Below are 13,417 nucleotides of genomic sequence, written 5' to 3'. Positions count from 1 at the left end.
CACAGAATCAGAGAGATATGAAGACATGCAGCTCTTGCTTCCCTCCCAGTGGATGGCTGATAGAGGAAAAATCAAAATAAAAACATTTGAGGTTATGATTAGGTCATGTGCAGTAAGGATTATCACCATGGCTCCAAGATGATATTTTTATGTAAATATAGAATAAGCACATCTTTCCTCAGCATTCCATAAATGTTTCACCAATAGCATTTATTGAACACTTTCCATGTGCCAGGTGCTAAATGGCTCATTTGGATTCAATCCTCACAACTCTTTGAGGTAGGTGCTATTATTATCTCTGTATTACAGATGGAAAAAAAGAGACACACAGAGAGATATAATTTGCTCAATATCACACAGCTCATAACTCACACTGCTGGGATTTGAACCCAGGCAGTCAACTCCAGCATCGTAGGTACTAGAGAAGAGACACCAACAACCAATGGTCTCTACAAGCCTGTATACCATCCTCAGCACGAAGACTCAGCTGGAATGGGCTTTTGTCTGAAATCTGTTCTCATAAAGTTTCATCTTCCTACAGTTTAGTCGTCTCCTTTTTAAAGTTTGTCTTTCAGTTATCATTCAGTTCCCTGCAGCGAGTCTTTTTTAAATGTATGGTCTCAACAAAGAACAGGACTCACTGTTTAATTATCCACTCAGCAAACAGTGGGAAAGAGAAGGAATTAAAAGTAGCTGGATGCAGCCAGACAAAGGAGATAACAATGCTCTGACAGGAAAACGACGGAGACACGGTCGAGATGCAAAACAGGCAGTCAACATGGCTTCCAAGTGTGGGTAAGCCTTTGACACTCAGGACCCTTCAAGTGAGGAAGAGTGTTGAGGAGTTCAGGAAAATGGGGTGTCTTCCACTATGATAAAGTTCTTTTTTTTTTTTTTTCTTAACATCTTTATTGGAGTATAATTGTTTTACAATGGTGTGTTAATTTCTGCTTTATAACAAAGTGAATCAGTTATACATATACATATGTTCCCATATCTCTTCCCTCTTGTGTCTCCCTCTCTCCCACCCTCCCTATCCACCCCTCTAGGTGGTCACAAAGCACCGAACTTATCTCCCTGTGCTATGCGGCTGCTCCCCACTAGCTCTCTATTTTACGTTCGGTAGTGTATATATGTCCAAGCCACTCTCTCACTTTGTCACAGCTTACCCTTCCCCCTCCCCATATCCTCAAGCCCATTCTCTAGTAGGTCTGTGTCTTTATTCCCATCTTACCGTTAGGTTCTTCATGACATTTTTTTCCCCTAGATTCCATATATATGTCTTAGCATACGGTATTTCTCTTTCTCTTTCTGACTTACTTCACTCTGTATGGCAGACTCTAGGTCCATCCACTTCACTACAAATAACTCAATTTCGTTTCTTTTTATGGCTGAGTAATATTCCATTGTATATGTGCCACATCTTCTTTATCCATTCATCTGTTGATGGACACTTAGGTTGCTTCCATCTCCTAGCCATTGTAAAAAGAGCTGCAATAAACATTTTGGTATATGACTCTTTTTGAATTATGGTTTTCTCACGGTATATGCCCAGTAGTGGGATTGCTGGGTCATATAGTAGTTCTATTTTTAGTTTTTCAAGGAACCTCCATACTGTTCTCCATAGTGGCTGTACCAATTCACATTCCCACCAGCAGTGCAAGAGTGTTCCCTTTTCTCCACACCCTCTCCAGCATTTATTGTTACTAGATTTTTTGATGATGGCCATTATGATCGGTATGAGATGATATCTCATTGTAGTTTTGATTTGCATTTCTCTACTGATTAATGATGTTGAGCATTCTTTCATGTATTTGTTGGCAATCTGTATATCCTCTTTGGAGAAACGTCTATTTATGTCTTCTGTCCATTTTTGGATTGGGTTTTGTTTTTTTGTTATTGAGCTGCATGAGCTGCTTCTAAATTTTGGAAATTAATCAGATGCTTCATTTGCAAATATTTTCTCCCATTCTGAGGGTTGTCTTTTGGTCTTGTTTATGGTATCCTTTGCTGTGCAAAAGCTTTCAGTTTCATTAGGTCCCATTTGTTTATTTTTGTTTTTATTTCCATTTCTCTAGGACGTGGGTCAAAAAGGATTTTGCTGTGATTTATGTCATAGAGTGTTCTGCCTATGTTTTCTTCTAAGAGTTTGATAGTGTCTGGCCTTACATTTAGGACTTTAATCCATTTTGAGCTTATTTTTGTGTATGGTGTTAGGGAGTGTTCTAATTTCATTCTTATACATAGAGATGTCCAGTTTTCCCAGCACCACTTATTGAAGAGGCTGTCCTTTCTCCACTGTATATTCCTGCCTCATTTATAAAAGATAAGGTGACCGTGTGTGGGGGTTTATCTCTGGGCTTTCTATCCTGTTCCATTGATCTATATTTCTGTTTTTGTGCCAGTTCCATACTGTCTTGATTACTGTAGCTTTGTAGTATAGTCTGAAGTCCCGGAGCCTGATTCCTCCAGCTCCATTTTCGTTCTCAAGATTGCTTTGGCTATTCGGAGCCTTTTGTGTTTCCATACAAGTTGTGAAATTTTTTGTTCTAGTTCTGTGAAAAATGCCAGTGGTAGTTTGATAGGGATTGCACTGAATCTGTAGATTGCTTTGGGTAGTAGAGCCATTTTCACAATGTTGATTCTTCCAATCCAAGAATATGGTATATCTCTCCATCTATTTGTACCACCTTTAATTTCTTTCATCAGTGTCTTATAATTTTCTGCATACAGGTCTTTTGTCTCCTTAAGTGTTTATTTCTTGATATTTTGTTCTTTTTGTTACAATGGTAAATGGGAGTGTTTTCTTAATTTCACTTTCAGATTTTTCATCATTAGTGTATAGGAATGTAAGAGATTTCTGTGCATTAATTTTGTATCTGGCTACTTTACCAAATTCATTGATTAGCTCTAGTAGTTTTCTGGTGGCATCTTTAGGATTCTCCATGTATAGTATCATGTCACCTGCAAACAGTGACAGCTTTACATCTTCTTTTCCAATTTGGATTCCTTTTATTTCCTTTTCTTCTCTGATTTCTGTGGCTAAAACTTGCAAAACTATGTTGCATAAGAGTGGTGAGAGTGGGCAACCTTGTCTTGTTCCTGATCTTAGTGGAAATGCTTTCAGTTTTTCACCATTGAGGACGATGTTGGCTGTGGGTTTGTCATATATGGGCTTTATTATGTTGAGGAAAGTTCCCTCTATGCCTACTTTCTGCAGGGTTTTTATCATAAATGGGTGTTGAATTTTATCAAAAGCTTTCCCTGCATATATTGAGATGATATGGTTTTTCTCCTTCAGTCTGTTGATATGGTGTATCACGTTGATTGATTTGCATATATTGAAGAATATTTGCATTCCTGGAATAAACCCCACTTGATCATGGTGTATGATCCTTTTAATGCACTGTTTCATTCTGTTTGCTAGTATTTTGTTGGAGATTTTCGCATCTACTTTCATCAGTGATATTGGCCTGTAGTTTTCTTTCTTTGTGACATCCTTGTCTGGTTTTGGTATCAGGGTGATGGTGGCCTGGTAGAATGAGTCTGGGGAGTGTTCCTCCCTCTCCTATATTTTGGAAGAGTTTCAGAAGGATAGGTGTTAGCTCTTCTCTAAATGTTTGATAGAATTCACCTATGAAGCCATCTGGTCCTGGGCTTTTGTTTGTTGGAAGATTTTTCATCACAGTTTCAATTTCAGTGCTTGTGATTGGTCTGTTCATATTTTCTATTTCTTCCTGGTTCAGTCTTGGAAGGTTGTACCTTTCTAAGAATTTGTCCATTTCTTCTAGGTTGTCCATTTTATTGGCATAGAGTTGCTTGTAGTAATCTCTCATGATCCTTTGTATTTCTGCAGTGTCAGTTGTTACTTCTCCTTTTTCATTTCTAATTCTATTGATTTGAGTCTTCTCCCTATTTTTCTTGATGAGTCTGGCTAAAGGTGTTTATCAATTTTGTTTACCTTCTCAAAGAACCAGCTTTTAGTTTTATTGATCTTTGCTATTGTTTCCTTCATTTCTTTTTCATTTATTTCTGATCTGATCTTTATTTCTTTCCTTCTGATAACTTCAGGGTTTTTTTTTTTTCTTCTTTCTCTAATTGCTTTAAGTGCAAGATTAGGTTGTTTATTCGAGTTGTTTCCTGTTTCTTAAGGTAGGACTGTATTGCTATAAACTTCCCTCTTAGAACTGCTTTTGCTGCATCCCATAGGCTTTGGGTCGTTGTGTCTCCATTGTCATTTGTTTCTAGGTATTTTTTGATTTCCTCTTTGATTTCTTCAGTGATCACTTCGTTATTAAGTAGTGTATTGTTTAGCCTCCAGGTGTTTGTATTTTTTACAGATCTTTTCCTGTAGTTGATATCTAGTCTCATAGCGTTGTGGTTGGAAAAGATACATGATACAATTTCAATTTTCTTAAATTTACCAAGGCTTGATTTGTGACCCACGATATGATCTATCCTGGAGAATGTTCCATAAGCACTTGAGAAAAATGTGTATTCTGTTGTTTTTGGATGGAATGTCCTATAAATATCAATTAAGTCCATCTTGTTTAATGTATCATTTAAAGCTTGTGTTTCCTTATTTTCATTTTGGATGATCTGTCCATTGTTGAAAGTGGGGTGTTAAAATCCCCTACTATGAATGTGTTACTGTCGATTTCCCCTTTTATGGCTGTTAGTATTTGCCTTATGTATTGAGGTGCTCCTATGTTGGGTGCATAAATATTTACAATTGTTATATCTTCTTCATGGATCGATCCCTTGATCATTATGTAGTGTCCTTCTTTGTCTCTTGTGATAGTTTTTATTTTAAAGTCTATTTTGTTTGATATGAGAATTGCTACTCCAGCTTTCTTCTGATTTCCATTTGCATGGAATATCTTTTTCCATCCCCTCACTTTCAGTCTGTAAGTGTCCCTAGGTCTCAAGTGGGTCTCTTGTAGACAGCATATATATGGGTCCTGTTTTTGTATCCATTCAGCCAGTCTGTGTCTTTTGGTGGGAGCATTTAATCCATTTACATTTGTGTGTTCCTATTACCATTTACTTAATTGTTTCGGGTTGTTCTTGTAGGTCTTTTCCTTCTCTTATGTTTCTTGCTTAGAGAAGTTCCTTTAGCATTTGTTGTAAAGCTGGTTTGGTGGTGCTGAACTCTCTCAGCTTTTGCTTGTCTGTAAAGGTTTTAATTTCTCCATCAAATCTGAATGAGATCCTTGCTGGGTAGAGTAATCTTGGTTGTAGGTTTTTTCCTTCATCACTTTAAATATGTCCTGCCACTCCCTTCTGGCTTGTAGAGTTTCTGCTGAAAGATCAGATGTTAACCTTATGGGGATTCCCTTGTGTGTTATTTGTTGTTTTTCCCTTGCTGCTTTTAATATGTTTTCTTGTATTTAATTTTTGACAGTTTGATTATTATGTGTCTTGGCGTGTTTATCCTTGGGTTTATCCCATATGGGACTCTCTGTGCTTCCTGGACTTGATTGACTATTTCCTTTCCTATATTAGGGAAGTTTTCAACTATAATCTCTTCAAATATTTTCTCAGTTCCTTTCTTTTTCTCTTCTTTTCCTGGGACCCCTATAATTCAAATGTTGGTGCATTTAATGTTGTCCCAGAGGTCTCTGAGACTGTCCTCAGTTCTTTTCATTCTTTTTTCTTTCTTCTGCTCTGCAGTAGTTATTTCCACTATTTTATCTTCCAGGTCACTTATCTGTCCTTCTGCCTCAGTTATTCTGCTATTGATCCCATCTAGAGTATTTTAAATTTCATTTATTGTGTTTTTCATCACTGCTTGTTTCCTCTTTAGTTCTTCTAGGTCCTTGTTAAATGTTTCTTGCATTTTCTCTGTTCTACTTCCAAGATTTGGATCATCTTTACTATCCTTATTCTGAATTCTTTTTCAGGTAGACTGCCTATTTCCTCTTCATTTGTTAGGTCAGGTGGGTTTTTATCTTGCTTCTTCATCTGCTGTTTTTCTGTCTTCTTATTTTGCTTATCTTACTGTGTTTGGGGTCTCCTTTCTGCAGGCTGCAGGTTCATAGTTTCCGTTGTTTTTGGTGTCTGTCCCCAGTGGCTAAAGTTGGTTCAGTGGGTTGTGTAGGCTTTCTGGTGGAGGGGACTAGTGCCTGTGTTCTGGTGGATAAGGCTGGATCTTGTCTTTCTGGTGGGCAGGTCCATGTCTGGTGGTGTGTTTTGGGGTGTTTGTGGCCTTATTATGATTTTAGGCAGCCTCTCTGCTAATGGGTGGGGTTGTGTTCCTGTGTTGCTAGTTGTTTGGCATAGGGTGTCCAGCACTGTAGCTTGCTGGTCGTTGAGTGAAGCTGGGTGTTGGTGTTGAGATGGTGATCTCTGGGAGATTTCTGCCGTTTGATATTACATGGAGCTGGGAGGTCTCTTGTGGACCAGCGTCCTGAAGTTGGCTCTCCCACCTCAGAGGCACAGCACTGACTCTTGGCTGCAGCTCCAACAGCCTTTCATCCACACGGCTCAGAATAAAAGGGAGAAAAAGTAGAAAGAAAGAAAGACAGAGGATAAAATAAAGTAAGATAAAGTTATTAAAATAAAAAATAATTATCACAAAAAGTTTTTAAAAAAGTAAAAAAACAAACAACGGACGGACAGAACCCTAAGACAAATGTTGAAAGCAAAGGTATACAGACAAAATCTCACACAGAAACATACACATAGACACTCACAAAAAGAGGAAAAGGGGAAAAAATAATAAATCTTTCTCTCAAAGTCCACCTCCTCAATTTGGGATGATTCATTGTCTATTCAGGTATTCCACCGATGCAGGGTATATCACGTTGATTTTGGAGATTTAATCCGCTGCTCCTGAGGCTGCTGGGAGAAATTTCCCTTTCTCCTCTTTTTTCGCACAGCTCCCGGGGCTCAGCTTTGGATTTGGACCCACCTCTGCGTGTAGGTCGCTGAAGGACGTCTGTTCTTCACTCAGACAGGATGGGGTTATGATAAAGTTCTTTTCCTAATCGTTTGTTTATGATTCTCTCCCTACAGAGGGTTTTTTTTCCTTTTTTTTTTTTTAACACCTTGGCATTTTTCACACAAAGTTGCTCAAGAAATCAAAACAGCCCAGAAAGACCAGTTTGCATAGCAGAATAGCTATCTCTGAACCAACAAGATAATCTATCACTGTACCCTAGCTAGGAAATGCCTTTGAAGATCAGAGTCTATAGATAATTGTTTAACCAGGCATTGAATACGTACCCAGAATATCTTACACTTCTCATTCTCCCTCAGCCCAAGTGCTTTTGATAGGGTTATACTTCTGAAAACAGAAATCATAAAAAGCCAACAAAAATATCACTGTACTTCTAGCCTGCTTACTAGTGCCCTTTTGGTGTGTCCTGATTCCTTTAAAAGTTCTGGGTTGATGGTACCCAGGAGCACAGCTTGGATGTTCAGCAGGCAAAGGTTGGCTGACACAGAAATTCTGGTCAATGGGCTATAAAATAATGGCTTCACGATCTGCCAGAGGGAAGAGTCCTGTGTTCAATGGGTGAAAGTCACAGCCTTGTGCCCTGCACAGCCCAAGTGCCCACTGGTAAATGTTCCCCCCACCAAAGCAGTGAACTGGTTTCAAAAGCAAATTCTAATCAATCACTGTGACAACATTGTAAATGTACCTAACAGGCATCTAGAGTAGTGAAAACTGAAGGGCACTCATGGACACCATATTTGTTTCATTTTTCTCTGCAAAGCATCCATATAATAGTCCTGCTTGTTAATAAGCTTTCTTTATACAATACTTTTTCTTATAATACTTCTTTAATGCATGATTCAACGTGAACTGTTTCATTTGTACTTACAGTCTCCCTTCTTGCCCAAAGATAATCCAAAAAGAACATGTGCATTTTATAAGGAATACGAAGTCAGGCTGTGGTCCAACTTCAACTAGTAGACAAGGCAAGAAATAATTTCATTGCTTTAAGTGGTCAAATATTACTCTGGGTTTACTTAAAAAACATACAAACCAAAACTTAGAGATAGAACTAAGAAAAAGTTACAAATAAGTTTTAAACAGAGATTAGTTTCCTCTGTACTTTTAAACTGGATTGCCAGCAACCCTGAAGGGTCTGCATTGTCCTCAGGGGGCCAGGCTTCTACTTTCTGAGTGAAAACCTTAAAAAAAAAAAAAAAAAGATAAATTTTATTCCTATTGTATGGAAAGTTGAGCATGATATTTGGATTTAGGGTTAGGGAAAGTCACCATCCATAAAAAATGTTAAGGAAGAAAAAGATAAATATATAGACATATATTTTAAATCAAATTCCCAAACTTGTGTAATGAAAAATTCCAGGAACAGGTTTTAGTCACGTGCACTGCAGATTTGCATCAATTATGAACAAAATAGTTCTGTTATTCATATCCTCTCAGATCTTTAATGAAAGGAATGGATACATCTGCCATATCTTAACGTGTGAGCACTGAGAGGGTGCAACATCCTGCAACATAACAGACACCAGTCTAATCAGTCACTCAGGAGCACGTTTTTCTCCCAGAATGTCGGCCTGACCTCACTGGTGGTGGATCCTATACCTATGCATTTGCTATGCAAAACACAGTTGCAAGGCAAATACAGGTGCTTTCCCATCTAGCTTGGGCAAGACCTTACTCCAGGAAAGATTCACAGATGTATGTAAAACTGAAAGCAAGCTGAAATACCACAATGCTTTTTATCGTCAGAGCCAGATTATTTTTTCTCTTCTTTCTCAAGGACTATTTTTAAGTCAGTAATAATATTGGAATGTGGTATAAAAGTCAATGTTAAAGCAGCTGCTATAAAATCCTGAAGATGTGATCAAAACTATCTTTTTCTGACAGAAACAGACTCACAGACTTAGAGAACAAGCTTATGGTTACCAGGGTGGAAGGGTAGCGGGGAGGGATAGTTAGGGAGTTTGGGATTGACATGTACGCACTGCTATATTTAAAAAGGATAACCAACAAGGACCTACTGTGTAGCAGAGGGAACTCTGCTCAATATTATGTAACAACCTAAATAGGAAAAGAATTTGAAAAAGAATAGATACATGAATATGTATAACTAAATCACTTTTCTGTATATCTGAAACTAACACAACATTGTTAATCAACTATACTCTAATACAAAATAAAAAGTTTTAAAAAAACTATCTTTTTCTGAAATAAAGCATATCCTCTAGCCTCTCATGGCTGGCAACGCATCAGGTATGCTCTCATTCACATATGATTTCTGTAGACTTGGTGACCTAACGTGGGAGATGTCCTCACTTAGAATGACAGGCACTGCTATCCTCTTTTCACAGCCAAAGGTCATAAAGAGTGGCCAGTCTTTTTCCTTTTTCATCTCTGTGCCTTAGCCCTTAGCCCTCTGCTAGAAGGAGCCAGAATTGCTGCATGGTAGTAAAGACTCTGTGCTCTGGGGCCAGGTGGCCTCGTTGGACTCATGGCTCCCCGATTGGTTTGTCCTTGAGCAGAGTAACCTTTCTGGGCCTGGCATCCTCATCTGTAAAACAGAAATAACGGGGACACCTACCTCACAGAGTTAGTATGAAGATTAGTTCAACCACATCAAGTCTTAGGACAGTCATGGCATACAGAAAGCATCCAATAAATACTACTTTTTCTTGTCGTCCTTGTTCTCTTCCACCTGTAGAATCCATCACTGTTGACCACCCCCCACTGGAACCTGCACTCATCTTCAGCTACTGGGGCCCACCTTCTCTTGGTTCTTTGCCTTCCTATTTGTTTTTCCCACATTTTTCTTCTATGCCCTAAAAATATTCACCCGAGTTCTCTCTTCAACTCTTCTCTTTTTCTCCTTTTTGGTAGTGATGTTCATTTACTCTTTTTGTTTGGAAAAAACAAGTTGAGTGTCTAGTCTGTGCCAGGCACCCTGGAAGCTGCCAGAGCTTCAGGAGTAAGTAAAACAGACAATGACACCATCCTCAAAATTATACAAGCTTGAACCACAGATTGGAATAAGGCCTGGAAGGAAAAATCAGGGTGCTATGGAGATACCCCACAAAAGGGGGACCTACTTTTGACTGAAGGGTATCAATAGTGTAGGTGAGGGTTGATGGTACTTGAATGAGGTGGCAGCCGGGGAGCTCCAGGGAGACGTGGATAGATTTAAGAATCTTTTAGAGGTAGATTCCAACTATTATTGCTCTACAGACAACTCCTAAAATGTTACCTTTAGTCCAAACTCACTCCTAAACTCCAGTCCTATACATTTCCCATAGCCTTCTGGACATTTCCAAACTTCTGTACACTTTCCCCCCAAAGCAGTTCTTTCTCACTTTTTCTCTCTTACCTGAAATCATTCTAATGTGGATTTCAGACTCCAAGACTCCTTTTCCTTTCATTAAGTTGCCCAATCCAGCAGCTTCTATAATCAAAATGATCCTCCTTGCTAAAGCTTTGATTTCAACTTCCCTTTTTTCCCTTTCTGATTCATTCCTTACACCTTTACTTGACCAGGTGACATCACACCTCTCCTCAAAGCCTGTAGTCTCTCACCATTGTTCAAGTGACACTGAAGGTCCTTGCTACCGTGGCCCCAGCTAACATATCTCTGTTATTTCATAACTGTCTAGAGATACCTCCCAGGCTAGTCAAACGGAAATCCCTTAATTACCCCAAAATGTGCCCTGAAGAGGTAAGATGAACAGCTCATGAGGTTTCTTCTAGAAGGTCCTTATTCAAGTTACACTGGTTTTTCAAAGTTTATCTCAGTTCTTAGCTCCATGAAGACTATACTCATGATCTGCAGAAAATATTAGGAAAACGCCTCCTCTCTGAAAACCCAAGCACATTATCAGTGCCCCTCTACGGAATAAAATTTGACCCTCAGTTTATCTATACTTTTCCTATCATGCACATAAGGCTTCTCTGCTCACCGAAGACTTGTTTTACTTTGTGCTCCCTGCTGTACACTCTGATCACAGCAGAAATGTGCATTTGTTATACTGCTTTCCCTGTGAGCAAGCAAGTGAAAAACAAAATATTCAGCAGCAAAAAATGTATAGCAATACATTTTATATCTCAAATATAAGAACTTAGATTCTCCGCTTCACAATTACAATGCTTGTGAAAAATCTTCAGCACTGAAAGCATTTACTGTGATTCTGTAGTCTGTTGTCAGAAAAAAATAGAGCTAATAGCCTACAGTATTTTCAAACGTTCCCACACCAGAGGTATTTATATGCACTGTGTCAGGGACAAAAATCAAGCTGTTATTTAGAGACTCTGAATTCACTGTTCAGTAGGCACGCAACTAAATGGCAGATAAAAGGCAAGCTTGTTGGCTATGAAGTAGTATGAGCTTGGAAGCTGGCAAGATCATCACATTTCTTTTTAGGAAGGCTTTGCAAAAAGAGCATGTCACAGGCTGGGTCGACTTCAAAGACCCTTTAACTATCCAAGAGTGCTTGGTGCTGAGTTTAAGATGGAGGCTCTGTTCTGAAACACATCTTAGGGTTTCCTTAGCATTCCTGTCCTCCGTTTCTCTGTTTTTCCAATCTGTAAGGAATATGAAGTTAAGTTGGCATAAGACTGAAAAAGGAAAATCATCAGATAAGTCAAAAAGACTGTTGAAGAACAGCACCAGAAGATATTAAGAGTGGCAAAAATAATTCAAGTCATCTGTAAGCGATGCTTTATGCAAAGTGGGGAAAGAAGGATGGTGATTCTAGGAGGAAAAAGATGCTCTTTAATCAGATCTTAGGCAAGGTTTCTAATGACTTCCCTTGTCACGGGGGCTCTTATGAAAATTAATCCATTAATTAAATATTTTACTGAGCACCTGTTATGTGTTCAGCACTCTCTTGTTTAGAAATACTTTGAGCATTCTAGCTAATGTGTGATAAAACAAGAACATCGCCATTTTACAACCCCTAATGAATTAATGGATCTAGTCATTGGTCAGCAATGCCGCTAACATCACAGAAAGAAAGGCATTCTGACACTATGTGCCTCCAGATGGGACGAGAGATCACTAACAATAAAGTCAAACCTAAATCTGACCAAACCTCTAGATCCAACAACCAATCTACAGGAAAAAAAAAAATGGGGAGAGACGCACATATTAAAAGAAATTATAGGGATGTAATCAACAAAATCTGGACAATGGAATAAACAAACCAATTTCTTCAACAAATATCCATAATGAAAAAATAAGTGACCAGGGTGAGGGGTGGGGGGTGGATCCTATTTAAATCCTGATCCTAACTATAAAACAAGGTTTTATTTCTGACACAACTAGAAATTTGGACACTGACTAGTAAGAACTGTTAATTTTGTAAAGGTATGATAAAGAGGTTCTAGTTACTTTAAAAAAAAAAAACGAGGGCTTCCCTGGTGGCGCAGTGGTTGAGAATCCGCCTGCCGATGCAGGGGATACGGGTTCGTGCCGCGGTCCAGGAAGATCCCACATGCCGCGGAGCGGCTGGGCCCGTGAGCCATGGCCGCTGAGCCTGCGCGTCCGGAGCCTGTGCCCCGCAATGGGAGAGGCCACAACAGTGAGAGGCCCGCGTACCACAAAAAAAAAAAAAAAACAAAAAACGAGTCCTTAGTTTTTAGGGACTCTTACTAAAATATATTTGAGCAAAATGATGTGATGCTTGGAATGTGCTTCAAATTCTATGGGGGGTTGGAAGTGGGCTGAAACAAGATTGGCTACAAGCTGAAAACTGTTGAAGCTGGGTACAGAGTACATGGGTGTTCATTATAATATTCTGTCCACTTTTGCACATGTTTGAATTTTTCAAAACGTAAAGTTTAATATACTGCTTTGAAATGTTTAGATGAAATGCATTCATATACCTGTTTAGAGCTAACTTACCACTACCTCTGCTAATGACAGGCAAGAGATGGCACAGATAAAAATAAAAAATTATTTGGGATCTTAACTAAAATAATTAAAGCAGAAAAGTTGCTATGTTCTACACTCATCTCACCTGATCATTCTTTGATGAAAGATCTAAAGAACAACCAAATTAACAAGATGTGGAGCTGACAGGAAGATGTATCAAGGGCCCTGAGTAATTTTCCAACTGGCCTTGTCTAGTCCTTGAATAAACAGTAAATGATTGGGCTTCCCTGGTGGCGCAGTGGATAAGAATCTGCCTGCCAATGCAGGGGACACAGGTTTGATCCCTGGCCCAGGAAGATCCTACATGCCGCAGAGCAACTAAGCCCATGCGCCACAACTACTGAGCCTGAACTCTAGAGCCCGCGAGCCACAACTACTGAAGCCCATGCGTCTAGAGCCTGTGTTCCGCAACAAGAGAAGCCACCGCAATGAGTAGCCTGCGCACCGCAACGAAGACCCGGTGCAGTCAAAAATAAAAAAATTCTTTTTAAAAAGAGTAAATGACTGGCAAAAACATTTGTGTTAATTCAATGATACAA

At 39.1% G+C, this 13,417-nt stretch overlaps 1 protein-coding gene across 4 annotated transcripts in view; it reads right to left on the bottom strand.

Annotated features, from left to right (window-relative positions):
• The window catches only part of PIP5K1B (phosphatidylinositol-4-phosphate 5-kinase type 1 beta), a 340,838-nt gene that overhangs the window by 113,810 nt on the left and 213,611 nt on the right, over positions 1-13,417 (bottom strand). The gene's annotated exons all lie outside the window — the stretch shown is intronic.

This window comes from Kogia breviceps, chromosome 8, assembly GCF_026419965.1.
Source record: "Kogia breviceps isolate mKogBre1 chromosome 8, mKogBre1 haplotype 1, whole genome shotgun sequence".
Lineage (NCBI taxonomy): Eukaryota > Metazoa > Chordata > Mammalia > Artiodactyla > Physeteridae > Kogia > Kogia breviceps.
This window is presented reverse-complemented; position numbering and strand designations above follow the sequence as displayed.